We start from the raw sequence: 27075 nt of genomic DNA on the forward strand, positions 1-27075 counted from the left end.
AACACCTATACCCCCTATTAGACTATTTTACAGGAACTTCTTTTCCACAGCTCATAAAACAGAGGAAAGGGTCCTGAAAGATATTGTTAATAGAAACGTTATCCCTACAGACAAAAATCAGAGGATACAACTGACGATTTACTATAAAACCAGAAAAACGGCCAGCCTACTCATGAGAAACTCTCCAGACACAAAACAGAACGCTTTAAAAGAGACTAACGTCGTCTATGCCTTCAAATGCCCACTTGGGGACTGTAAGCTCCAAAAACCCCAGTATATAGGCAAGACAACAACATCTCTTTCTAGGCGTTTAACGATGCATAAACAACAGGGCTCCATTAAGGAACATATAATCTCTTCCCATAACCAAACCATCGCCAGAGAAATCCTAGTAAACAACACAGAAATCATCGATAGATACAGCGATAGCAGGCGGCTTGACGTTTGCGAGGCACTACACATCAAGAAGTCAACACCAGCAATCAACAGCCAATTATTGCACAACTATATTCTACCCACCTCAAGACTCCGCTCCAATATAGAAGCATCAAGAAATATGGACCAATAGGCTTTCTACAAACACTTCTATTCAATACCCATTGTTTCTGTCTTGTGTTGATACTTTTAATACCCTATTAATATCCCCTAGTGTTCTGTCTTGTGTTAATGCCACATCACCCTTCCCACCTCACTCAAATGTAATGCCACATCACCCTTCCCACCTCACTCAAAATGTAGATATAAAATCAGGGAAACGCAAGTTCTAATCAGTTGTGTATTTGTGAAGTCTTTGAAAATGTAATAAGTTTTACGAAACGCGCCCGTGTCGCGTCAGACTAGAAATAAAAATGAATTTTGGAGAAGTGATTTTTGATTTACCTCCAACAGTGAAGCGTAATGTACGAAAGATTGAGAAAATTCGTGTTAGAATTATTAATCTTACTTTTTCGGTCATATTTAATAATATATATATATATATATATATTATATATATAATATATATATATATATATATATATATATTATATATATATATATATATATATATATATATATATATATATATATATATATATATATATATATATCTGTCCCTCCCCCTCCCCCACCCACTCAACCCCCACCCCACCCCCAGGAATAGGCCTGATTTGTTCAAGCCAAAGCCCAATTTACCCGAGTTTTCTCTATCTCATCTAAAAATAACGTTCATTTCCAATGCCCATTATCCAGCCACCACATATTCCCCATTCCCAAGACCATTTCATAGTGTTAGTGCTGTGGCCATCTACCTAATTTCATCCCAATTAATGACAATTCCCCATTAAATATTGGCAAAAAATATGCCAAATCATATCACAGCCAAAGCCCATTTCACCCAAGTTTTACCTATCCCATATAAATTTAATGTGCATTTTCAATATCTAATATCCAGGTGCCCTATGTCACGCCCTATTCCCAAGACCATTTCATAGCGCAGTGTCCATCCAGCTGTTTCCAAATATCCAGATGTGTTTATATATCGTCAATCCTACGAAACCAGACCTAACCTAACACACAGCTAAGGCCAAATTTATCCCAATTTAATCCAATTTCCACCTAATTTGATCCAATTTATTCAAATTTAATCCAATTCCCGCCAAATTTACCCGAGATTACCATTTCATAGCACAACCAAAGCCCCAATTTGACCAAGTTTCACCTATCCCAATTAAATTTAATGTGAATCTTCAATATCAGGTCGCCCCCCAATGTCACAGCCTATTCCCAAAAACCATTTCATAGTAATAGTGCAGTGTTCATCCAGCCATTTCCATGTTCCAGATGTGTTTTATATATCATCAAACCTACCAAAAGCAGACCTAACCCAATACGGCTAGGGCCAAATTTAACCAAATTTTCCCCAATTTAAGATAATTTCCACCTAATTTGCCACAATTTTATCCAATTTCCACCAAATTTTACCATAGTTCACCTTATCATAGCACAGCCAAAGCCCCAGTTTGTCCAAATTTCACCCATTCCATATAACTTTTATGTGTATTTCCAGTATCCAATATCCAGTGGTCGATGTCATACTTCATTCCCAGAGACCATTTCATAGTGATAGTGTAGGGTCTGACGAGCCACTTCCAATATACAGATGCGTTTATATACATCAATCCTACCTAAAAACCAGACCCAACCCTAACATGGCTAAGACCAAATTTAACCAAATGTATCACAATTTAAGACAATTTCTACCTAATTTGCCTCAATTTATCCAAATTTAAGACATTTTCTACCAAATTTATCCGATTTTACGTATTATAGCAAGGTCAATGCCCAATTTTCCCCCCAAGTTTCGCCTATTCCATACACTGCAAATTTAAGGCGCATTTTCAATATGCAGTCCAATAATCTCGACTGTTTTCTTTTTTTTATTTGTTAGTTATGGATCTTTGTTAAATATTGTATTTTATATTCTTAGAAAAGTATTTGTTTGGATATTAACCCAACCACCCGGTACCCTAACCTGCGTGGATCTTTGCCGAATATTCCTGTCAATGTTGTTTATGGACTCAACAACCCTGAAGCTAACCTGCCTTAACCTGACGTTAATTGTTGCACCTTCTTTTTTGGGGGGAAAGTGATGTTTTTGCATCAACCCAACCGCCCTTGCCCATACCTCTGATACCAAAAATCTTGGTTCCATATATGGTATCTTATTCTTGGGACACAGCCAATCCATCCCAACCTAACCTCTATTAACTATGGGTTTAATGACCATTTTTCTCTACATCAGTTCAAACACAACCCAACCTCATATAAATGGATCTGAACTCCACATGTTCTTAGGAAACATGATAAGATTCGCCATATCTCTATCATTAAATAATAAAATTTTTCCTTAACCTAGCCTATAATCCCCCCCCCCCCCGAAATTCTGGCAAATTATGGATATTAAAGAATTAAAGTAGGAATATATTTTCACATTAGCTTAATATAAATCAAATCTAACACAAATTTGTCCCAATTGGGACAAACTAAATATATATAATATTGTTACGGCCCTCTCGGGTCGCAACAGGGTTTGTACTCTGATGTCGTTAGAGGAAGTTGTATCCGGCCCCAAGCCAGTAGTGGCTTTCAAGGGATGAGATCCGTGACGCAAGTAAAATAAAAGGGGAAGGGAAATAAAGTTAAGAACTTAAGATTATAATTGTTCCCATCACCAATAAATAATATAAGATTACACATGGGGAGGGGTATGAACACTGCACAAGGGAATTATTTACACAATTGTCTTCTCCTGAAGACTCTGGATCCAAACTCTCGGTGCCAAGTCCTCGGTGCTTTCGTGGTCTCTTGACGAATCCTTCGACCAAGCTGAGTCAACCCCAAACACAGGCCAGCCAAAACACAGTTCCACTGGGGGCACCGCCGTGGAGGCCGTCAACCACAAGTCCAGCAGGTCTGCTGGCAGGTTCCAGATCAGCGACGCTGGTCAGGCCACTCCACGAGCTATACTAGGGTAGCGCCCTAGTCAGGAGCCTCGTGTGATACCACAAATCACTCTCCTGTCCTCAATACCCCAGTGGATAATCGTCTCCAGCAGTCGGTCCCGGGTAAGACAATCCTTCTACTGCCACTCCACTGGCAGGGTAACACCACAGTGTTCTTCCGTGAGGCGACTCACAGCTGCTACAGCAAAGCACAAGGTATGGGGACGGCTGCCTTGGGTAGACTGACTCAACTTCCATCACAGCAGTCCCAGGTCGACTCTGTAAGCAGACACGTCATCAATAACAGGGACACTAAGCACCTCACTTACAGGCTCAGACACAAACGCCCGACATATCCACTCCATAGATGGCGTTGTCGTCTGAGCACCACCTCACTAGAGGTCAGCGGCGGCGGTGCTGTGAGCTGAACCGGACCGGAAACTGGCCCTTGTGGCCAGTACACCTTGTCCTCACCAGGTGTCGTCGTCCATTTGGTGGAGGGGTTTCGGGAGCTGACCCACAGATGGCGCGGTCGTCACTGCTCCGTGCTCGGACGCTGGATCCAGGTTCGTAACAAATATATATAATATATTTGTTAATATATTATAATATATAAAGAAGAGAACCTCACGCTTTCCTCTCCAATGTGGTCTGTCTCAGCTCATTATCACTCCCAGTGAATTAACTTAATTAACCCCCTGTCAACTAGTGGGGCTAGGTTTCCTAAGTCTCATTGTTTCATTTTCTGACTTAATTTTTAACTTACTCTTAACTAGTCATTTACTGAATTTTTTTAATTGAGTGCATAAATAGTTCTTCAGGTCTTATTAATTATACAGTCATAACTGAACTATTTATAATTAATAATCATTAGCTTAAATTTGCCTATGCTTATTATTCAACTTTTCTTTGATTCCATTTATTACCTAGGTTGCCTAGCCTCGCCATGCTCCCTTACTCCATTGTACCCCTGGCTTTGCCTGTATCTCAAATTGCAAATTGTTACTTACAGTGTACCTGAGAGTACTTGTAAGCAATCTACCTCATTTTTCATTTTTGCTCAATTTGTTTTTGTATTGCTTAGTCTTGTTTATATTTTGTTTTGTATTTCTATATCTTGTGTTTTGTATAGTCATGTTTATATGTTTTTTCGTTAATCTCATTTATTACCTAGGTTGCCTAGCCTAGCCATACTCCTTACTCCATTGTACCCCTGTAAGCCCCTTTTGAGTTTGCTTTGTTCTGTATTGTGTACATCTTTTTCCTTATTTTATAGCTTATTTCTACCTTGTTAGTTGCCTTTCTTCCCTTGTTTTTTCCTGCAATCAGCTTTTTTATGCAGACAAGTATAGACCCTGAACTTAACCTCTTATCCACTATCTATGACAATTATCACTTTAATGATCTAAATTGCAGATATTTTGCAGCACATGATGTAAACAATGTATTAACTCATAATCACAATATCTCTGTAATCAATTTGAACGTTAGATCCCTAGGTAAACACTTCGATGATGTTAGTGCCTTGATTGAAGCTATTGACAACAAATTCTCTTTTATTATACTTACTGAAACATGGTTGAAAGAGGATACTACTCAGCTCTTTAACATGCCTAACTACTCAGCAATTCACAACTGTCGTCAAATTCAGAGAGGTGGTGGCACTGCTCTTTACTACCACCAAGAACTAACATGCTTAAAAGAAATTAGAACCAGAGACTGCTATGGGGAGTATATCTTCGCCAGCTTCAGAGTCAAGGGTGCCGAGTCTGTCCTGACTGTGGGTGCAGTTTATAGAATTCCTAACACTGATGTGTCCGAATTCAACTCAAACCTTAGAAATCTAATACTTGATAACAGACTGAACAAAAACCACCTAATTATCGCAGGGGACTTTAATATTGACCTCTGCGAGCCTGAACACCCCACTGCTGTTAGCTTCCTCAACTGTATGAATTCCTGCTTCCTCATACCCTTAATCACTAGACCTACTAGAATCACTGATAGCACTGCCACGACGCTCGATCACATCTGGACAAACATAACCTCTCCGCTTACTTCAGGTATAATCACCGATAGCACTACAGATCATTACCCCACATTTCTCTTAACTAACATTAGCAAACCACCTCTTGAGTCAAGAGTGATACGTTTTAGACTGCACAATGAAACTGCTATAGACAATTTTATAACTGCTGCTGATAATGTCAACTGGGAGTCCGAGTTAGGTAACATAGTGGTCATCAACCTTGCAGTACAATCTTTTCTTCAAAAAACTCTTAGCCTTTATAATACCCACTGTCCTATGCTTACAAAACAAGTCACAACCAAAAGGCTTAACAATCCCTGGCTTACAAAGGGAATACTTAAATCTATTAATAAAAAACATGACCTTGAGAAGAAGTATAGGTTAGGAATTGTCTCCAAAGAATTCTCAAAGAATTACTCATTATTGCTGTCTAAGATAATTAGACGAGCCAAAACTAAATACTACGAAGATAAATTTACCCAAATAAAGAGCAACATTAAACAAACTTGGAGAACAATTTCTCAAATATTGGGATCAAAGAAGTCTTTAAATAACAAACCGACTCTCCTGTCTAATAACGATGGTCAGCTTTCAGCCTCTGATTCTGCTACTGAGTTCAATAGGTTCTTCTCTTCCATTGGTTCATCCCTTGCAAATGATATTCCATCTTCCAGTACAGACATTAATGACTATCTTTCAGGTAACTATCCACAGTCTCTGTACCTAAAGCCTATTAATTCCACTGACGTCAATGAGATAATCCTTTCCCTTAAAACCAAGTCTGGTGCCCTTGAGGAGATACCAACTTTAATTTACAAAAAAGCCTCCAGATCTTTAGCCCCTGCTATTGCTTTGCTCTTCAACAAGTCACTTGAACTCCAAACCTTCCCAGATATTCTAAAAAAAGCGAGAGTAACGCCTGTCCACAAATGTGGTAATCTCACAGATGTTAACAACTACAGACCTATATCTATCCTGCCAAACTTGTCAAAATTTTTTGAAAAACTAATCTATAAGCAGCTTTACTCATATCTAGCCAAACTCAATATACTTAGCCCTTGCCAATATGGCTTCAGACCCAAAAAAAGCACTAACGATGCACTTATTAGTATGCTTAACTCGATTCATACAGCTCTTGATAAAAATGAGTTCTCTGTTGGGTTGTTTGTGGACCTGCGTAAAGCTTTTGACACTGTCAACCACCAAAACCTTCTTCTTAAATTACATCATTATGGAGTCAGAGGACACTCCCTACAATACCTCAAATCCTACCTTACTGACAGGCTCCAATATGTTTCTGTGAATAATACAATTTCTCCCACCCTACCCATCAACATTGGTGTTCCCCAGGGCAGCATACTTGGCCCTCTCCTCTTTCTCATCTACATTAATGACCTTCCAAATGCCTCCCAACACCTCAAACCAATTCTATTTGCTGACGACACAACCTTCATTTACTCCAGTCCTGATCCCCTTGCTCTAAATGCCACAGTAAATACTGAGCTAAATAAAGTCCATCTGTGGCTAACTGCCAACAAACTCACCCTTAACATTGACAAAACCTTTTATATTCTGTTTGGCAATAAATCCTCTAATCAAATAAATCTCAAAATAAACAATACCCAAATTTGTAACAAATTAGATGGCAAATTCCTTGGCATTCTCATTGACCACAAGCTTAATTTCCAGGGACATATTCTAAACATATCAAAAAAAGTTTCAAAAACTGTGGGCATTCTTTCTAAGATCAGATATTATGTACCACGCCCTGCCCTGGTGACTCTCTATTACTCCCTTATCTATCCATATCTCAACTATGGTATTTGTGCTTGGGGCTCTACTACCCAAAATCACTTACGTCCTCTAATTACTCAACACAAAGCTGCTATTAGGACAATATCCAATTCTGGCCCCAGACACCACTCGGTACCCCTACTTAAATCTCTGAATATGTTAGACATTAAGTCACTGCACATTCTCTCATGTGTATTATACATATATAAAACGCTAAACTATAATGCCAATCCTGATCTCAAAAGCTTCATAGAAGGTTGTATCAGAACCCATGAGCATCACACCAGAAATAAATACAGTTTTGATATTCCTAGAGTACGACTTAATCAAACTAGAAATGCTCTACAAATCAAGGGGCCCAGAATGTGGAATGACCTTCCCAACCATGTTAAAGACTGTACCTCTCTCAACCAGTTTAAGTTAAAAGCGAAGCTATACCTAATAAATTCCCTGTAACCTACATTACCCTTCTATTGTCAACCAATGTCTGTTTTTTTCTTTAAAGAGCGCTGTTTGTTGACATAATTGTATTTGTGCTGCTTTTTCATCTATGTTTTCATTTCTTGTTTTCATTCTACTCATTATGCTCAATTAGTATTAAGCTTGTCATTTAAGTTTATCATGCCCGAAACGCTTTGCGTAATAGTGGCTTTAGGCATTGTATGTACTAGCTATACCTATAAGTTAAACAATCCTTGTAAATATTTTTGTATGTATGTACCTTACCTAAATAAAATTGTATTGTATTGTATTGTATTGTATTGTATATATATATTATATATATAATATATATTATATATATAATATATATATATATATATATATTATAGATATATATATATATATATATATATATATATATATATATATATATATATATATATATTGGGTATTGGAAATGCATTTTTTTTTTAAATTTAGATGGGATACCTTGAGGTTACCTTGAGGTGCTTCCGGGGCTTAGCGTCCCCGCGGCCCGGTCGTCGACCAGGCCTCCTGGTTGCCGGACTGATCAACCAGGCTGTTGGACACGGCTGCTCGCAGCCTGACGTAACAACGGAAAAAAGTTGACGTATAGGGAAAGTTTAGGGGAGTATATTGGGCTTTTGGTTGTGCTATGACACGGCGAACCCCCCTGAATTAATGCATATTTTAGCTGAAAATAAAAGGGATCTCCCGCATGTAGGCGGGGAAAAGGGTTCGAGAGCCGCATAATTGATTTGGAAACTGAACCCTACATATTGTTTAACTATGTAAGTGACAATCTCTTGAAAGCTCGTTACATACACACACACACACACACACACAGATATATGCACCCTAAGTGATTCAACAAGAGGCTTGCAACGGTCTCTATGCAAGGCATTTTTAACGACTATGGAAGTCTGCAGTTGCTGGTCTCACTCCACAACCGCCTAACCGGAGAGTCATGTGCATCCTGCACATACATACAGTAAGCAAATATTTTGGTTACTTTGCTAAGATTCCTGGCAGCGCATCATTATGAATGAAGTACAAGCGTATTTCTTGGACTCCATTGATGGTGTTATCTCTGAATTCTGCGAATTTCCTTTTCTTATTCCATTATATAATGACGCAAAGTATGCGAATAGTTAAACTTGCTCAATGAATTTGTGTTAGCTTGCTAATGTAATTGTATGGGGGTTGCATAAGTTTGTTGAGAATATAATTGAATGCTAGTTTAGTTCATTTATTATGAATCCCATCATGTGGGGCGGGTAGTGGGAAGGGTTACCACGGTGGGAAATGGACTCTGGTAATGAACCCAACAATTCATTTTTTTTGGCTCAAGCAAGAAAAAACAAACAAATAATGGGTAAACGAAATTGCCAAAATTAATTTGTGCAAGTTTTGCAAATGTGATTGTAAAGTTTTTTTTTGCATAAGTTTGAGAATATATAATTGAATGTTAGTTTTAATTCATTTTATTAATGCAGCCCCCCCCCCTATTCCCATCTTGCTACGGGATGGGGGGGGCTAAGCCGAGCAGTAGTAACATCAAGAAGTCTGCTGCTTTTATTGGTTGATCCATAGATGTGTACTGGCTCCTCTTGCATCATCATCGCATTAGTAGCAGTTAATAAATTAAACAACTAGCATATGTAAAAGAGCTAGTCTAACAATTTATGTTTATTTTTTTTTTATTTTTATCAGGCCCACTGCCCATTCTATCCAGCAGACTGCTGCTGGATGGGTTACAATTGAGCCAAAAACAGTTGGTCAGGGCGAGATACGGCCTCATTTTAGAGACATTTACTATAGAAAAAAGCTTGAATGTCAAGGACTGAACGCTTTTGCTATAGTAAATGTCTCTAAAAATGAGGCCGTATCTCGCCCTGACCAACTGTTTTTGGCTCAATTGTAACCCATCCAGCCGCAGTCTGCTGGGCAGGACCCAGTGCAGGTTTGGAAGGCTTTGGAAATTAAAGCACCGTAAGATTGTGAGTGTTCAAGTCTAGGGGGGACTAAGCATTTTTTTTGTGTGAATGTGCAAAGCCCATGTTTATTTGTGTAAGTTAAAAATTGAGTTTTTGTTTGTGTATAAGAGTTTAACAATGTGTTTAAGTAAGATTGTGCAACTGTTTTAAGTTAGGGGGGACTAAGTATTTTGCGCGAATGTGAAAGCCCTGGGTTTATTTGTGTAAGTTAAAAATTGAGTTTTTGTTTGTGTATAAGAGTTTAGCAATGTGTTTAAGTAAGATTGTGCAACTGTTTTAAGTTTAGGGGGGACTAAGTATTTTGCGCGAATGTGAAAGCCCTGGGTTTATTTGTGTACGTTAAAAATTGAGTTTTTGTTTGTGTATAAAAGTTTAGCAATGTGTTTAAGTAAGATTGTGCAACTGTTTTAAGTTTAGGGGGGACTAAGTATTTTGCGCGAATGTGAAAGCCCTGGGTTTATTTGTGTAAGTTAAAAATTGAGTTTTTGTTTGTGTATAAGAGTTTAGCAATGTGTTTAAGTAAGATTGTGCAACTGTTTTAAGTTTAGGGGGGACTAAGTATTTTGCACGAATGTGAAAGCCCTGGGTTTATTTGTGTAAGTTAAAAAAAAAAATGAGTTTGTTTTTGCGAGCGAGTTTTTTAAGCATGTGCTATAATTAAAAAACTTCCAAAGTAATGACAGTAATGCCAAAATTAATTCATCTTTCACTTTTTGAAAGGTTTCCCAGTACATATTAAATTGCTTAAACCACTCAACTACTTTCCTTTATAGTATATTTACGAGTGTCATTAATGTTTGGAGTGTCAAACCCAACACAATATGGCTGAGGCCCCACTATTTAAACTTCTTTTCGTATTCTATGAAATATCACAGGTATAGTTAATGCTTGTAACGTTTATTACAAAAGATAGACATACATTTTATGCTATTTTTCATATTAAAATCTAATTTGAGTCCCGAAAAATATATCTATAAAATCTATAAACAGGTTAGAACCATACAAATTCAAGTATGCCTTTTTCACCAGTAATCAACTGAATGCCACAGAAAATGGAATCTTTACTTTAGCTACAGAAAACGGAGCAAAGCCAAGGGGGATGACTGGAATAAACAGTTTCCAACCTGACTCTTCTCGCACATAAACATGTCTTTCTTGACCTCATTTCAAATTATATAGAGTACTGAAAGCTCATTTTCCATAGCAAATATACTAAGGAACTCATTTTACGACTAGAACGCAAACTAGGACCCCTCATTCAGATTCAAAACACGAGAATTATTGACTGAACATTTCCCCACTATCAAGCACACAGGACTCTTTAAAGCTATCTTAACTTCTTTAAAACCCCAATATGACCCATCTCACATGCAGATCCTGTTCTATGACTCGCCCTTCATGTCAATGTACCCCACAGTATCATGCAAATTCAAGATAAGGCTTACTACACCTATATATCCAAACTTGGTCTTTGTAAGGAATCTTGACCCCCCTTGTATGCTTGACCCCCACTGGGGGTTATCCACCTCTGACCATTACAGAAAATGGAGCTGTGCCCAAGGGCTCCCTATACTATTCAGTCATAGCCTCATTAAAGTACTCCAAAAACTTCTATATTCGCTTTCAACTGTGTTTCTTGGTTTGAATCTATTGAACATTCACCCTCTGATCCATTCAAAAGTAAGGGCCCCCAAATTGATACCGTAGTACTCTCGTAACACCCCCGGGACAAATCGTGCATTTTGCTCATGCCATTAAAATACTCCAAAAAACGTTTATATGCCTTTCACCAGTGTATTTTTTCGGTTTCCAACTATTGAACATTCATCCTCGGTACCTCTCATAAGTAGAGGACCCCCTTCTTGAGGCCCTAGACTCATCTTAAAGCAAGGCGACAAAAAGTAAAAAAAAAACAGGTTAGGATAGGGCACCAGTTCCTCAGGTACACCATGGGTGGTGGGCCCCCCGGGTCCCAAGGGATAACCACCACCCAACCATCCGCCAGCCAGCCAGGAGCGCGCTGACTGTGCCCTAACCTAACCACCTAAAATAAGAGGGATGGACGATCTGGCCCGCCAGGGTCAAGTCGGCATGGAAGTGCCCAACCGTTTCTGAAAATTTTTACCTCAATTCGTCTCCTTATTCACTACTGGCGTGGTGTAGGTGGCAATGGTAGAAGGTGGTGTTGGTGGTGGTGTTAGGGGGTGGTGTTGGTGTTAGTGGTAGGGGGTGGTGTGGGTGACAGTGGTTTAGGGAGTGGAGAGGGAGGCGTTGTTATAGAGGTTTGTGTGGGTGGCAATGATAGGGGTTGGTGTGGGTGGCGGTGGTAGGGGGAGGTGTGGGTGGCGGTGGTAGAGGGGGGGGTGGTGTGGGTGGCAGTGGTACAGTGGTGATGTGGGTTGCGGTGGTATAGGGGTTAGTGTGGGTGGCAATGGTAGGGGGAGGTGTGGGTGGCGGTGGTATAGGGGGGTGGTGTTGGTGGCTGTGGTTTGGGGTTGGTGTGGTAACGGTGGTAGGGGTTAATGTGAGTGGCGGTGGAAGGGGTTGGTGGCGGTGATAGGGAGTGGTGTGGTTTGTAATAGAGGGTGGTGTGGGTGGCAGTAGTAGTGGGTGGTGTGGGTGGCAGTGGTACGGGGTGGTGTAATAGGCAATGATAAAGGCTGGTGTGGGTGGCGGTGGTATGGGGTGGTGTGGTTGGCAGTGGTAGAGGGTTGTGTAGGTGGCAATGGCAGGGGGTGGTGTGGGTGGCGGTGGTAGGGGTGGTGTGGGTGGCAGTGGTAAGGGGTGGTGTGGGTGGTGGTGATATAGGGGTTGGTGTGGGTGGCAGTGATATAGGGGGTGGTGTGGGTTGCAGGTGTAGGGGTTTGTGGGTGGTGGTGGTGGTAGGGGTGGTGTTTGTGGAAATGGTGGGGGGTAGTGTGGGCGGTGATGGTAGAGTGTGGTGTGGGTGGCAATGGTAGGGGGTGGTGTGGGTGGCAGTAGTTGGGGGTGGTGTAGGTGGCTGTGGTAATGGTTGCTGTGGGTAGCGGTGGTAGGGGTTGGTGTTGGTGGCGGTGGTAGGGGTTGGTGTGGGTGGCCGTGGTAGGGGGGTGACGTGGGTGGCGGTGGTAGGGGGGTGGTTTGAGTGGCAATGGTAGGGGGTGCTGTGGGTTGCGGTGGTAGAGTGTGGTGTGGGTGGCGGTGGTAGGGGGTGGTATGGATGGCAGTGGTAGGGGTGGTGTGGTTAGCAATGGTAGGGGGTGGTGTGTGTGGCAGTTGTACGGGGTGGTGTGGGTGGCAGTGGTAGAGGGTGGTGTGGGTTGCAATGGTAGGGGGTGGTGTGGGTCACAATGGTAGGGGATGGTGTGGGTGGCAGTGGTAGTGGGAGGTGTGGGTGGCAATGGTAGGAGGTGGTGTGGGAGGCGGTGGTAGGGAGTGGTGTGGGTGGCAGTGGTAGGGGGTGGTGTGGGTGGTAGTTGTTGGGGGTGGTGTTGGTGGCAGTGTTATAGGGGGGTGGTGTGGGTGGCAATGGTAGGAGGTGGTGTGTGTGGCGGTGGTAGGGAGTGGTGTGGGTGGCAGAGGTAGGGGTGGTGTGGGTGGCAGTTGAAGGGGGTGTTGTGGGTGGCAGTGTTATAGGGGAGGTGTGGGTGGCGGTGGTAGGGGGTGGTGTGGGTAGCAGTGGTAAGTGGGTGGTGTAGGTGGCAATGGTAGGGGGTGGTGTGGGTGGCGGTGGTAGGGGGTGGTGTGGGTGGCAATGGTAGAGGGTTGTGTGTGCGTGGCAGTAGTATGGGGTGGTGTGGGTAGCAGTGGTAGGTGGGTGGTGTGGGTAGCAATGGTAGGGGATGGTGTGGGTGGCAGTGGTAGTGGGAGGTGTTGGTGGCAATGGTAGGGGGTGGTGTAAGTGGCAGTGGTAGAGGTTGGTGTGGGTGGCAGTAGTATGGGGTGGTGTAGGTGGGGGTGATAGGGGTTATTGTGAGTGGCTGTGGTAGGGGGTGGTGTGGGTGGCAATGGTAGGGGTTGGTGTGGATGGCGGGTGGTAGGAGAGGGTGTGGGAGGCTGTGGTTGGGGGTGGTGTGGGTTGCAATGGTAAGGGGAGGTGTGGGTTGCGGTGGTGGGGGATGGTGTGGGTTGCGGTGGTAAGGGATGGTGTGGGTGGTGGTGGTAGGGGTTGTGTGGGTGGCAATGGTAGGGGGTGGTGCGGGTGGCAGTGGTGGGGGCAAGTGTGGGTGGTGATGGTATAGGGCGGTGTGGGCAGCTGTGGTAGGGAGTGGTGTGGGTGGCAATGGTATGGGGTGGTGTGGGCGGCTGTGGTAGGGGGAGGTGTGGGTGGCGATGGTATGGGATGGTGTTAGTGGCTTTGGTGGTGGATAGTGTGGGTGGCAGTGGGAGGTAGTGAATGGTGTGGACGGCTGTTATACGGGGGTGGTGAGGGTGGCAATGGTAGGATGGTGGTTTACGAGGTGGTGGTAGGGGGAGGGGTGGGTGGTGATGGTATGGGGTGGTGTGGGCGGCTATGGTAGGGTGTGGGTGTGATGGTAGGAAGAGAATGGTTTGGACGGTTGTTATATGGGGGTGGTGTGGGTGGCGGTTGTAGGATGGTGGTTTACGCGGTGGTGGTAGGGGATGGTGTGGGTATCGGGATGGTTGGATAAAAAGAAATCTTAACTAAATCATAAAATATAACAAAAAGTTCTGCTAATAATATATAAGACAACAAAATGTTTTATGATTGTTTCACACATCAATCAAGCAACATTTACAATTTATATAAATTATTCTATGGAATAATACATATATTTTATATTTAAACATGATATTAGTGTTTATTGGGATACATAAGGAGTCAAATTGTGTTAATAGAGCAATTTTTAGCAAAATTATTTAAACTGATTTTATCTGATCATAGAAAAACTAAATGTATTTTGAATGTTTCATACAGCCATTAAATATCATTTACAATTTAATAATGAATTTTACAAAATAGACCATAAATTTTACATTTAAACATTTAAAAACTATTTGTAATACATTTGGAATAAAATAGTTTTAGAAAAACTATATTATAAAACCTATATCTCTCTCTCAACCAGTTTAAGTTAAAAACGAAGCTATACCTAATAAATTCCATGTAACCCACCTTACCCCTCTGTTGTCAACCCATGTATGTTTTTTGTTTTTCAAATCATCGCTGTTTGAATGTAATTTTCTGTAATAATTTGTAATTGTATTTGTGCTGCTTTTTCAAAAATGTTCCCCCCTCTTTTACCTCTATTTTTTATATGTACTCATCACATCTTTTCTTTTTACCCATTAGTTTTAAGCTTTAGTCATTAATGTTTTTCCTGCCCGAAACGCTTTGCGTAATAGTGGCTTTAGGCATTGTATGTACTAGCTCTACCTATAAAGCCAACAAACTTTGTAAAATCTCTTTAGGTATGTACCTTACCTAAATAAAAATTATTATTATTATTATTATATTATTATTATACTATATGTTTGGATTTTTGGAATAAAAGTTTCTCAAATACTCTCCTGCACCATTCTCAATGCAAGTTATTTGTACACCTATAGGAACACATATATGAACTTTTCAAAACGTTTTGTTTCCTGGGTATACAGTGATATCTTGGCTAATAGCCTCGTATCACATATATTGTGTTAATGATATAATCTTATGTTACCGTATATTATTCTTATTTTATGTATTGTCAATGTGTGACATACATTTCCAAGTCTATATTAATTCTGTATCAAAGTTGTATGTAATGTATTTGTGGATATATATTAGATGTCTAGTTATAGCAGTAGCCTAATGTCATGGAGTTTGAAAAATATCCTTGTATGCCTATTGTATGTAATGATACATAAATGCTGTACACGTAACGTTTTGTGGACTATGATGGAGAATGTATACATATAGTTTCCAGATGAATTATTCATATGTATACAGGGTAGTTTCCATTTCTGTGTTGTTCGTTGCATTGTCCTAATGTCATGACATTTACTGAGATTATGGCACTGTGAAATGTTTTCCACCTAGATAGGGTTTTGATACATGTCAAAGGTGTGGTATTATTTTTGTCATCAATTGTGACATGATTTTGTTGTCATAGTTTTGTGTGGTCATAGAGACCTGTCAAGAATTTGGTGATGGAGGCGAAATATATATTCAAAGACACACAAACATATTCAATATGGCGATATCCTTACAATACTTGGGGTCATTTAATATTATTGAAAAGTCCCTAGCGGGCTCTAGATACCCTAAGGCTCACAGTCCCAATCCTGGAACCGTACACACAGCCACCACAGCTATCAACCTAGTGACACATATATTTACACCTTTAGAAAACCTTGACTCTCATATTAAACCTCTCCAAAATCTGTATAACTACTCTACCCCTATCTTGCATTCCTGCTAAAGTACCAAGGAAGGCTTATCTGACTGTACAGCCGGAGAAACCCCCTCAAATAGCAGGATCGGGTTTGCAGCAATACACCTCCCTCTCCAGTCAAGATGGCATCCACCCGTCTTGGGTCATCGCCCCATAATACTCTATTCTTTACATTTGCAATCAAACCCTTTATTGACCTTATTTATCATATTCCCCATGCATGCTTTTTGATTGAGTTAATTTTTCCCTTACATAGGCTATACTGGTTCACATTATTCCTAAGAATCTCCAACTGAGAAGGTTCTACTTTGCTGGACGGAGTATTACTGGTGACTTCCAGCCTCTTTGATATCATCTGTAGATATTTTCCTATCAAACATTATCCACTGTGTCCACCAACATTTTATACTTGAAACTAACCTCCACAGTAGATGATAACTTTCCAATACCTAGATTAAATGATTGTATAGACAGTGTCGGTAAAGCCAAGCTTGTAACCAAACTAGATTTGTCAAAAGGGTACATTATCCACTGTATTTTATGGTACGTAACACCCCTTCTAAGCAGTGGAGAAAAAAAATGAAAAATTCATAAATGAATTTCACATTTGTTTCACATAGAATTAACACCTCAAACAGATTTCATATTAAATGATATATAAACAATAAATACACAATAATATAGACATTTCTGTGCATCAGTATAACCCTAAGTCACCCCAGGTTTTGGCCATCTAGAAAGTGCATCTGCTACTGTATTTCATTTTCCTGGAAGATGTTTGATAACCAGATTGTATTCTTGCAACAATAATATTCTTCCACCATAATATTCTCTGATTGAAATTCTACATGATAGCAATAAATGTTAAGGGGTTGTCGTCAGTAAACACTTCAACAGTATTGGCTGATACATAAATGTCAATTTTTTTACAGCTAGTAATAATGATAAAGCCTCTTTTCTACTGTGGAATAATTCTGTTGACATTTGGTAAACTTTTTAGAATAATAATGTATTGGATGACTAATACCCCTCATCATCCTCTTGAGTTAGTACAGAACCAGCACCCCAATCCGAAGCATCTATATATAGTTTGAATGGCTTGGAGTAGTCAGGAGTAGCTAACACTGGACCAGATGACAAAATTCCTTTTAATTTAATAAATGCATCCTGACATTTCTGAGACCATCTAAACTTTAAATTTTTACATAACAAGTTTGTCAAAGGAGCTGCAAAACTTTTACAGAGCTTCCTATAATAAGCACACGTTCCAAGATATCTTTGTACCACCTTCTTGCAAGTCAACACTGGATACTCTAATATATCATTAATTTTATTTTTGAGAGGTAACATCTTCCCATTTCCCCAATTCATATCCTAAGTAACAAATACTAGCTGTAGCATTTATGTAAGTTTACAGTTAAATTAGCCTCCTTTAATCATTACTAACCCTGATAACATTTTATGCCACAATTAGGAGTACATTCAGGAGTTAAATATTATTTACGGCAGTAGAATACTTGCCAAACACAATTAATTCTCTTGTGTTTATTTAATTTCTTATACACATAATTTCTACCAGTGTATATATTATATTAAACTATAAAATAAAAAAAAAATACAGCACAACTATTTGCATATTACTGCACCACAATATAATCTTTGCCAACCTTTATTAGGTAGCAATTTAGGCTGTGATTGTGCTGAATTTGGCACAAACACAGACTAAATAAATTTGTAGTTTCTTAAGTAGAAATTCTCACGACTAGGCTTGAGCTAGTTAGTGGTATATATATTATTCATTCTTGTGCTGACCCTATCAAGGGTGGGATTAACCATTTATTGTGTAATTATATTTATTGCATATTTCTATGTACGTCTTTGAGTGTTACTGTAAGTTCACTACCCATCCAAGGCTGATTTTGAAGAGCTAAGCTAAGGAACACCTGTAGTGAGACCAAGGTACCACTCAAATCTTAGTTGCTTATTATTAGGTAGGTAGCTGACCTCTAAATGAGGTAAATTACAACCAGCCTCAAGAAAATATCAGGCTGTCAATAATTATACCTGCTCTACATAAAGGAGCAAGTACCATAGCTGTCCAAGTAGCTATATAAGCCCTATAAGGCTCAAATTTCCAGCCAGAATGGATACTCTTGCAATATTAAGGAGAATCGGTATTATCCTGAGATGTCTTCAATATCACCTGTCAAGACGACTTGATGAATGTGACAATTGTTTAGAAAACAACCCAATTGACTTCTCTGAGTTCAACCTTTCCACAGAGGCGGCTAGCCAAAAATATGTCCAGGTGAAGGAGACAATCGAGTCTTATAGGAACAAACTCCTTAGCAGTAATACTGACCCAGACGAATTACGTCTGATAGAATCTGATCTTACCAACTATGAGAATACAATTCAAAACAAGTTTGATCAATATAACAAAGTGCTTGCGAAACAAAATGATCCTGAGTGGATAGAACATTTTTGTAGAAGACCTACAACAGAGCAAGCACCCAACTCAGATGAAATACATGAGCTACCTCAAGATGAGGAGAATCCTCTAATCAATACTGATCACTATACAGGATCAACAACTGAAGTTCAACCTTCATTTTCTAATATCTCATCTAATACAACTTCACGTAATAATTTGTTTACAGAGTCTGATCAATTTTCAGACAGCTCTTCTCAATGTTCCCTGGATTCTATTAATTCAATGCAGGAGGCTACTGAATTAACCAGCTCCTCACAGGAACCCATAGAAACAAGTGAAGCTGCAGATGAAACTCTTAGTGAAGCTGCAATAATCAGTGAATCTGAACCAGAAAATGATATAGCTAATGCTGCAGCAGCAGACGAAGCTGTAATTAAAGCTGAGGCTAAGCAAGAAGCCTTAAGCAACCCAAGTAATGGTCACAATTGCTCACACCAGCCTTCTAAAGTAAGTGCTAACAATGAGAAGACTGTTATAAACCTTGTACACCAATTATTAGATTTATCTCCACCAGAACAATCAGTCGACTCTTTACAAGCCTTTAGTTTTCAGCTTGAGTCACTGTTAAATTCCTTCAGTAAAGAGGTGGATCACCCAACTGCTGAGTGGATGACTAAAATTATCATCCAAAGAAAATTGTCTGGTGACACACTCAATAAATTATATGTATACCAGAATGGTAATACCCTGTCAATGCAAGATATATTTGCAGGTTTGCACAATTTAAGTAATCATACAGCAAACCAGGCACTTAATGCTTCATCTGAATGCACCAAAACTATACCCACATCAGTTTCCTTACCTGAAACTCCTAAAGTGACACTGTCACTAGGTAATAAGGGTGCTAATAATCAATGTAATAACCATGAGTCAAACATTGATCCATCAGTTAGGCCCAAGAGCCCCACAGGTGCTCCTAAGAGACCTAATAGTCCAAAGAGCACTCCCAATAACTCCACAGGTGCTCCTAAGAGACCTAATAGTCCAAAGAGCACTCCCAAGAGCCCAGTAATGGCTCCCCAGAGTACACCAAGTACTCACAAGAGAATAAATAACAAGCAAATGCAAGCAGCAAAACCATCACAACCTGCAAGTACTGTTTTACCTAAACCGGTAACCCCTAAACGAGCTGTAGGATGGGGAATGTGCTTGTTTTGCAATCAAAAACATTCTCTGTACAAATGTACCAATTACCCTAATTTTTTTTATTTTTTTTTATTTTTATTTTTACATGCAAGCATGCTTATAAGTACAATAAAAGGAAACAGTTACATCATAAAACAGAACAAAAAGACAAAGCACAAACGGGCAAAACTAAGGAACAAAAGTACTAAACACAATAACGCCGGCCGGAAGGGCCGATCACAAAACAACAATAATTACAAACAGAATACAATAATTAAGTGAAACACAGCAGAATACAAAACAGAAATAACACACCAAAACCTGAAACATACAGAACAAGGCTACCAGCACCGCAAACACACACGGAGAGGCACCAACATAAAAACAAAAAAGTAAAAAATAAATAACTAACAATACAACAACATAATTATACAATAAACAAAAGGAAAAGCTCAACGGCAAAACTCGACAAAGAACATAAACCCAGTCCAGGTCACGCTAACAGCCTGAAGGGCACTCAACACCACACAAACAAGCGCACAAACAGCATCATAAAACCATAGAACCACAAAGCATAACATAAGAACATGACACCCACAACCAGACACACACAAACCAAACCCCGGACCGAACAGGAACCGGACACATACACACAAGCCACACAAAAAACCCACAACCACAAACCGGAGCACGCAGGAACCGGGAAACAAACCCGCCCCACCCACTCACACATACCCGACCCGCACCTCACACCCATGCACACTAATGGAAACAACCCACAACACACAAAGGAATCACGAGTGAGGAACACATTCCTCAGAGACAAGACCATATGTCTCCGCAGCCCAGGGATACCGTCGCTTGTAGGCCTCCCAAATCATATATTCCCTGTCGGTAGGGGGACAATCCCCCTGCCGCTGCGGGCCCTTCATAAACTCGGGAACCACCAGATCAGGTGAAAACGGCCACTCCTTAAGCTCACTGACGCAAGTCGCATAACGAGGCTGGGGAGCGCAACCCACGTCCTTCGAGGTAGCAGACGACACCGCTGAAGCGTACGAGGGCTGCCGAGACGGCCGCGTCGCCGTACGCACAGGAGCAGGGGGCAATCGACGAGATGGCAACTCCACCGCAGGAGACACTGAAGAGACGGCCGGAGACGGAAGAGGCGTCGAGACCGCAGCCGATGAAACGGGGACCGAGGAAGGGGTTACAGAACCCCCAGAACGAGCAGTCTTCAACACCATCACCAGGCCACCCTGCTCACCACGAACCTCGGCAGGGGGAACCACCCCCCATGAAGAACCGGAGCCATCCGATGCAGGCGACGCACCTGAAGCAGGAACCTCAGTCACCATATCTGCAGTGGAGGCCGGAACACTGGCACGGGCATCCTCAGGCAAATGCACCTCCGCCGTCACCGTAGTACGCAACATAACCGGAGCCACCCCTCCGTCGCCGGCAGAGTCACAAGCGACGAAGTCGCCAACATCTGTCCATGCTGAAGACGAACGCCGAGAACGCTTAGGCTCGGGCCGCACATCATCCGACCCGGAGGCAGACTCCGAGACACGCACAACACAAGCAGGGCGAACCGATGCACGTCGCAGAACGGCAGCATCCTCAACCACATGGGGCACCAGGCCAGGCACAGGAGGAAGCGCCGGATCCACCCCAACACCCAGCACAGCCGGAACAGACGGCGAGGGTGCAGGGACAGGGTCAGACGCAGCAGAGGAAGACGGGGAAATCGAGCAGCAGGCAGTCTGAAGAACCCCAGGGACACAAGTCGGAGCAGGACGATCACCCGGCGACGCCACCACCTCTTGAGGAGAGGCGACAACAACAGGGGGCGCACCAGGCGGCGCAACAGGCGACACAGGGGGCACATCCGGGGCTGAAGAGACGGCCACATCCACTGAATCCTCCTCCACAGGAAGCGGCGGAAAATCCACCTCACTGAAGAGGTTCACGGGTGCAACGGCAGGCGCAGAACAGTCAGCAGCCTGATGGCCCAAGAGGCCACAACGATAACACGTCCGAGGCTGGCGGGCGTAAAATACCCGAACGTTGTAGCCCATAAGCCGCACAGAGGACGGAATATCTTCCCGGAGCCTCATGCCCAGGGTGCGAATGTTGGTCCTCACACCCTTAAGTGGACTGGAAGACACCACGTTCACCCGCACACTAATCACTGTGCCATACCGGCCGAAGTACCGCCGTAGCATACTCTTTGGAAACTCCAACGGAGCCCCATGAACACTAACGTACGTGAGGGCACCACTCCGATCAGATAGTGACACAGTGCCCGCACCATCCAGCAGGGGAAATGTCCGCCCCTCGTAACGACGGAGAAACTCGCGATATGCCAATTCCTCGGTAAACTTCAATATCGCTCGACGAGCCGTCACCAGCTCGACACCATAAATGTCGATCACAGGGACATGAAGCACCTCACACACCACCGCTATCTCTGGGTACCCAGCCCGGCCGGAAAATTCGAGGCCCACAGACTGAGCCCGCAGTACAGGGGGGAGGGGGACCCCCCATCGTTAACTCCACGTCAGCACAGGCAGGCAGAGACACACCCGCCCTCAACCGGCCAAATTGGTAAACACCACCAACAGCCGGAGCGCCGATTCACCACGTCCTTTCCCTACCGAAGCTAGGGCTAGACTCTCAATTACCCTATTAGAGACACAAGAGTCAGACGACTCAAACAGTTACACAAATGTACTAGGTGTCTCAAATCACATGATGTTAATAGCTGTGACACCCCACTGAACACCTGCAATAGGTGTAGAAGGGGCAAATATCATGCTGCACTGTGCAAATTAGTTAGGACAAATTATGTCAATCCTAGAATAGGAGGTAGAGAATCTACACCAGTACAGTGCTGCAAGGTGCGAGATGTGTACAGCGTAATTTCACAAGCATCTCAAGTGGATGCTGCTTTGCCTACTGCCCAACTTCAAGTAAAGCACAAAGGAGCCAAGATCACCACACGTGGACTATTTGATCAAGGTTCCCAGAGAACTTTCATAACTCAGAAAGCAGCAGAGGCACTCAATTTACAACCAATAAGACAGGTAAAATTAAACTTGTCAAGGTTCATGATAAATCGAGGAACCCATGAATACTCAGTAGTTCAACCGCTTGTACGACTAGGCAGTCATGCCAAGGCTGCCCAAGCCATTGTTGTAGATCAAATACCTTTTGACTTAAATATTAAAGGTTTGGGGTACGCAGCCCACTTCCTGCAGGAACGTGAAATTAATTTGGCTGACAACAAGTTAACGTCTGACCGCCTTAACAATGTAAATGTACTAGTAGGAGCAGACTACTATTACCAGTTCATAACTGGACATGTTAAACGATTGGGGATGAATATGCTCCAATCTGCAGGTAACTACTTACTTCCTGGTAAAGTTCTGAATGTGAACAAGCCTAAGCCTGCCAACAATAACAAATATTCGCCGAGATGTTTCATAGCTCTCAGTGGAAAACCAGTGGTCCGTACTCAAACAAGTACAAGTCACAGCGACCAAGCCATTGAATCCACTGCAGACCTAGAATTATTCTCGACAAGTAGTAATTGACCACACTCAGTCTTCCTAGGTAAATTATAATGTTAGGCTAGAGAATCTAGTACTCCCTAAGTAATTAATAATATTAGGCTAGAGAATCTAGCACTCAATGCCACTGGCATTTCCTGAATTTAGTAATACTATGAAGTCATCAAGCAACTTCTATAATTATAAATTCATTAGGACCACTGGTCCACAATACTTGCGCTTAAGGTTTGCCAAGAAAACCTTAATACAATGTTTTCTGCACTAAGAGTTAGTGATAAATACTTGCATCAATTTTGTTTGAGTTGTTTTTCTTTCGTTTCTGCTTAATTATTGTAGGAACGCAGCACGAACAAACTTGCAAACTTACCAATACGTGAGTCTCCAGAGAACTAATAACCCGTGAAACGTTTAGGTTGGGAAAATGTTACAAATTATCTTGAATAGGATTAATCGTAGCAGTAACTTAATTTCCAGCAATCTTAGGTTTCCCTTTGTTTAATGCATTATCGTTAAACATCAGCATTGTTAATTAACATGCTTCATGAGCTCAATATAGCTCACCTTAGAATTAATGTAACAATTGAGTGCTTACTGTTCCCCATGCGAATACGAGCTTAATATTGCTCGCCATGACAATTGAACACTTTAATGTTCCCCATGCCACGAGCACTGCTCGCCATGATAATTGAACGATGCAATACTCTACCTCGTTAATTCGAGTTCAATATAACTCACCCTGTTAACATGTTAATGAGCTCAATATAGCTCCCCATGTTAACGAGCTCAATATAGCTCACCCTGTTAACTCTGTTAACGAGTTCAATATAACTCACCCTGTTAACATGTTAATGAGCTCAATATAGCTCCCCATGTTAACGAGCTCAATATAGCTCACCCTGTTAACGAGTTCAATATAACTCATCCTGTTGACATGCTTAATGAGCTCAATATAGCTCCCCATGTTAACGAGCTCAATACAGCTCACCCTGTTAACTCTGTTAACGAGCTCAATATAGCTCACCATGTTCACGAGTTCAATATAGCTCGTCCTGTTAACGAGCTCAATATAGCTTACTCTGTTAACTGTTAATGAGCTCAATATAGCTCAACCTGTTAATGAGCTCAATACAGCTACCAATGTTAATTCGAGTACATTTTGCTCACAATTAGCTTAGTCCCTTACTTAGGTAGGTTAGAAATTTAAACCATTTATTTAGGTAGGTTTAGGGACTTTAGTTAGTGTCAACTGAGTACTAGCCTAATCTGTACTCACAATTAATTGCAGTTGACTATACTTATAGAGACTGATTTAATAAACTCAATTTCATGTAAAGGTGATTTCGTATTAACAAGTTTACAGTGTCACGCCTATGAGCTGCAATTCAATTAGCTCATAAGTCAGAATGACTAGGCTGCTAATCTCACTGTCGAATCAGAATTTTCCTTGATTTTAATGAATAAACCTTTTCAGTTCTCTAATTTTCCACTATCTTAGCTAGTTAGCAAATTAGTTATAACATCAGTCAGAATGACTACTGCACGGCAGTGCACATTAAATTCAATTTCCTCATTTAATTTTGAGGTGATCGTGATGCTGCGTGATGTTATTGTCTAGTAACTCAATAGTTACAAGTCACAGCGACCCTAGACAGTGACCTTACTGTAGTGCCATAGTCTCCTTGATCTTAAATGATCCAATAATACTTTACTGTATAATAATGTAGAATACAACTTATACAATATTCTTATCAGTTCTTAGGAACTTTTTCTGAGTTTACCTACGATTCAGCTACGTAATACACCATTACATGTCACTACGACCCTAGTTGTTGAGTTTATTGTAAGCTTTAGAGAGTTCCTGATTCCCGATAACTTAATCATTTAATGTTTCAATATTTAATACATGTTTCCACCGAGCAACCGCCCCACTAGAGCTGCTGCTCAACAATGCAAGCGGAAACTACAAGCCTATTATAGCTCTGACCAGGAGCAAATATCTTCCCATCCAATTTAAGTAATCCTGATAACACTGTGTTGTGATGTCAAGTAACAAAACAGTTACAAGTCACATGACCCAGAACATTCTCATCACAGTAGATTCTCAGTTATTTAAATTGTATGATTTAATTCTTAATTGTTGTATAGGCTATTAATAACATTATTTCGTCTAGACTATCTGAGAGTTTACTAGACTTTAAGACTTAGTAACATAAACATTACATGTCATAGCGACACCAGTCATAGAGTTTGTTGTAGGCTTTCTTAGTTATTAACTTTAGATAACTCATAATAACATGTTCCATTCAACATGAAATCTGCAAGACTTAAGTTTCTTGTTTGTCCTTGACAATTCCGGGACATCCATTATGTGTGTACTAACATACTAAAATACTAATATTAATACTAACTTCGGGATGGGTATGTCAGTACTCAACATTACACTGCGACCCGATAAATCTCCCCCCGGAGTTATGTTGGAAATTTCCAACACTAATACAATACTATTGTATTATTATAAACTAGTGTTAAAATATACTAATTACTGTAGTAACTAAAATTTACTAACAGTAGGGTTCACATGAACTAATTATTATAACTGTATAAGAATACTGGAAGTCTTACGAAACCAAGCACCAGTATTGCGTCAGATTCTACCTAGTTAAACACATTTATATCCAGTGTGTTAGAGAATTGAATGTGATTCTCTAAAATCATCAGTATTCCGGGTGATAATAATTTACGGATAACATAACTCCCAAATAATTCCAAATCGAGAGTTTTTAGTTACAATTGTTATCAAGTAATAAATTTACCGTCACGCGTGAATGCCATGGAGAAAACTAAAATCTTCTCCATTTCTTGCTAACTACCATAAGACGAGAAAGTAATAATATTTGTCTCCCTAGAATTACAACCCAGTCTTTATTAAAGCATTTTAGCCGCAACTGCACGAAATAATATTATTCGTGATAAATAATTTCTGTGGCGAATGCGAGACGGGAGCGGGGAGGGAGACGCCATTGTGATTTGTGGCTTGAGGAGGACAAGACGCCTGAGTGTGGTGTGAAGTCACGTGTTGCGGAATTGAGCAACAAGTTTTGGTGTCAGAGTCTGGGACACGTTCCGGTGAAGTTGTCAGCAAGATTTAACCTGATACTCATCATAGAACTAGTTAATATTGTTCTACATGATCTGTTATGACCGGCCATCTAAAGCGCGTCGACATTCAAGCCAAGCTATCCACCACGTGTTCGCCATTGTGAGAGTGGAGCTTGGGACGCGGTTTCGGCAAGCCTCAACTTAATCTGTACCCCTCAGCTAAGTATATATAACTGCCTTTTGATGCATCATTAGATAATGTATATGTCGGGGCAGCTTGTCGTTACATTGAGCAACCTCAACAAAACCCATGTTAGTATTCTAACTAATTAATTTTCCATTTCCATGAATATAGATATTTTATTAGCCTAGTACAATGCTACGTAATATCCCTTAAATTACAGCTCGCGTGTGAGGAATCCACGAGCTGTTCCCTTACCCGTGTTATTCATCTCGTAGTGTTCTACGAGGAATTCCGGAGATCCCAAGGATGATTCGTAACTGATGTCTTTGAAATCGTCTTCAAGCTAAGACTTTTCGTATTCCTTTAATTATTCAAATTCTCATTATTTTATTCTATCATTTCATGGGATACTGTGTACACTGGAGATAATACGTGTTTATTAGAATGATTAATTTCTAAT

The sequence above is a fragment of the Procambarus clarkii genome, chromosome 54 (genome assembly GCF_040958095.1).
Source record: "Procambarus clarkii isolate CNS0578487 chromosome 54, FALCON_Pclarkii_2.0, whole genome shotgun sequence".
NCBI lineage: Eukaryota > Metazoa > Arthropoda > Malacostraca > Decapoda > Cambaridae > Procambarus > Procambarus clarkii.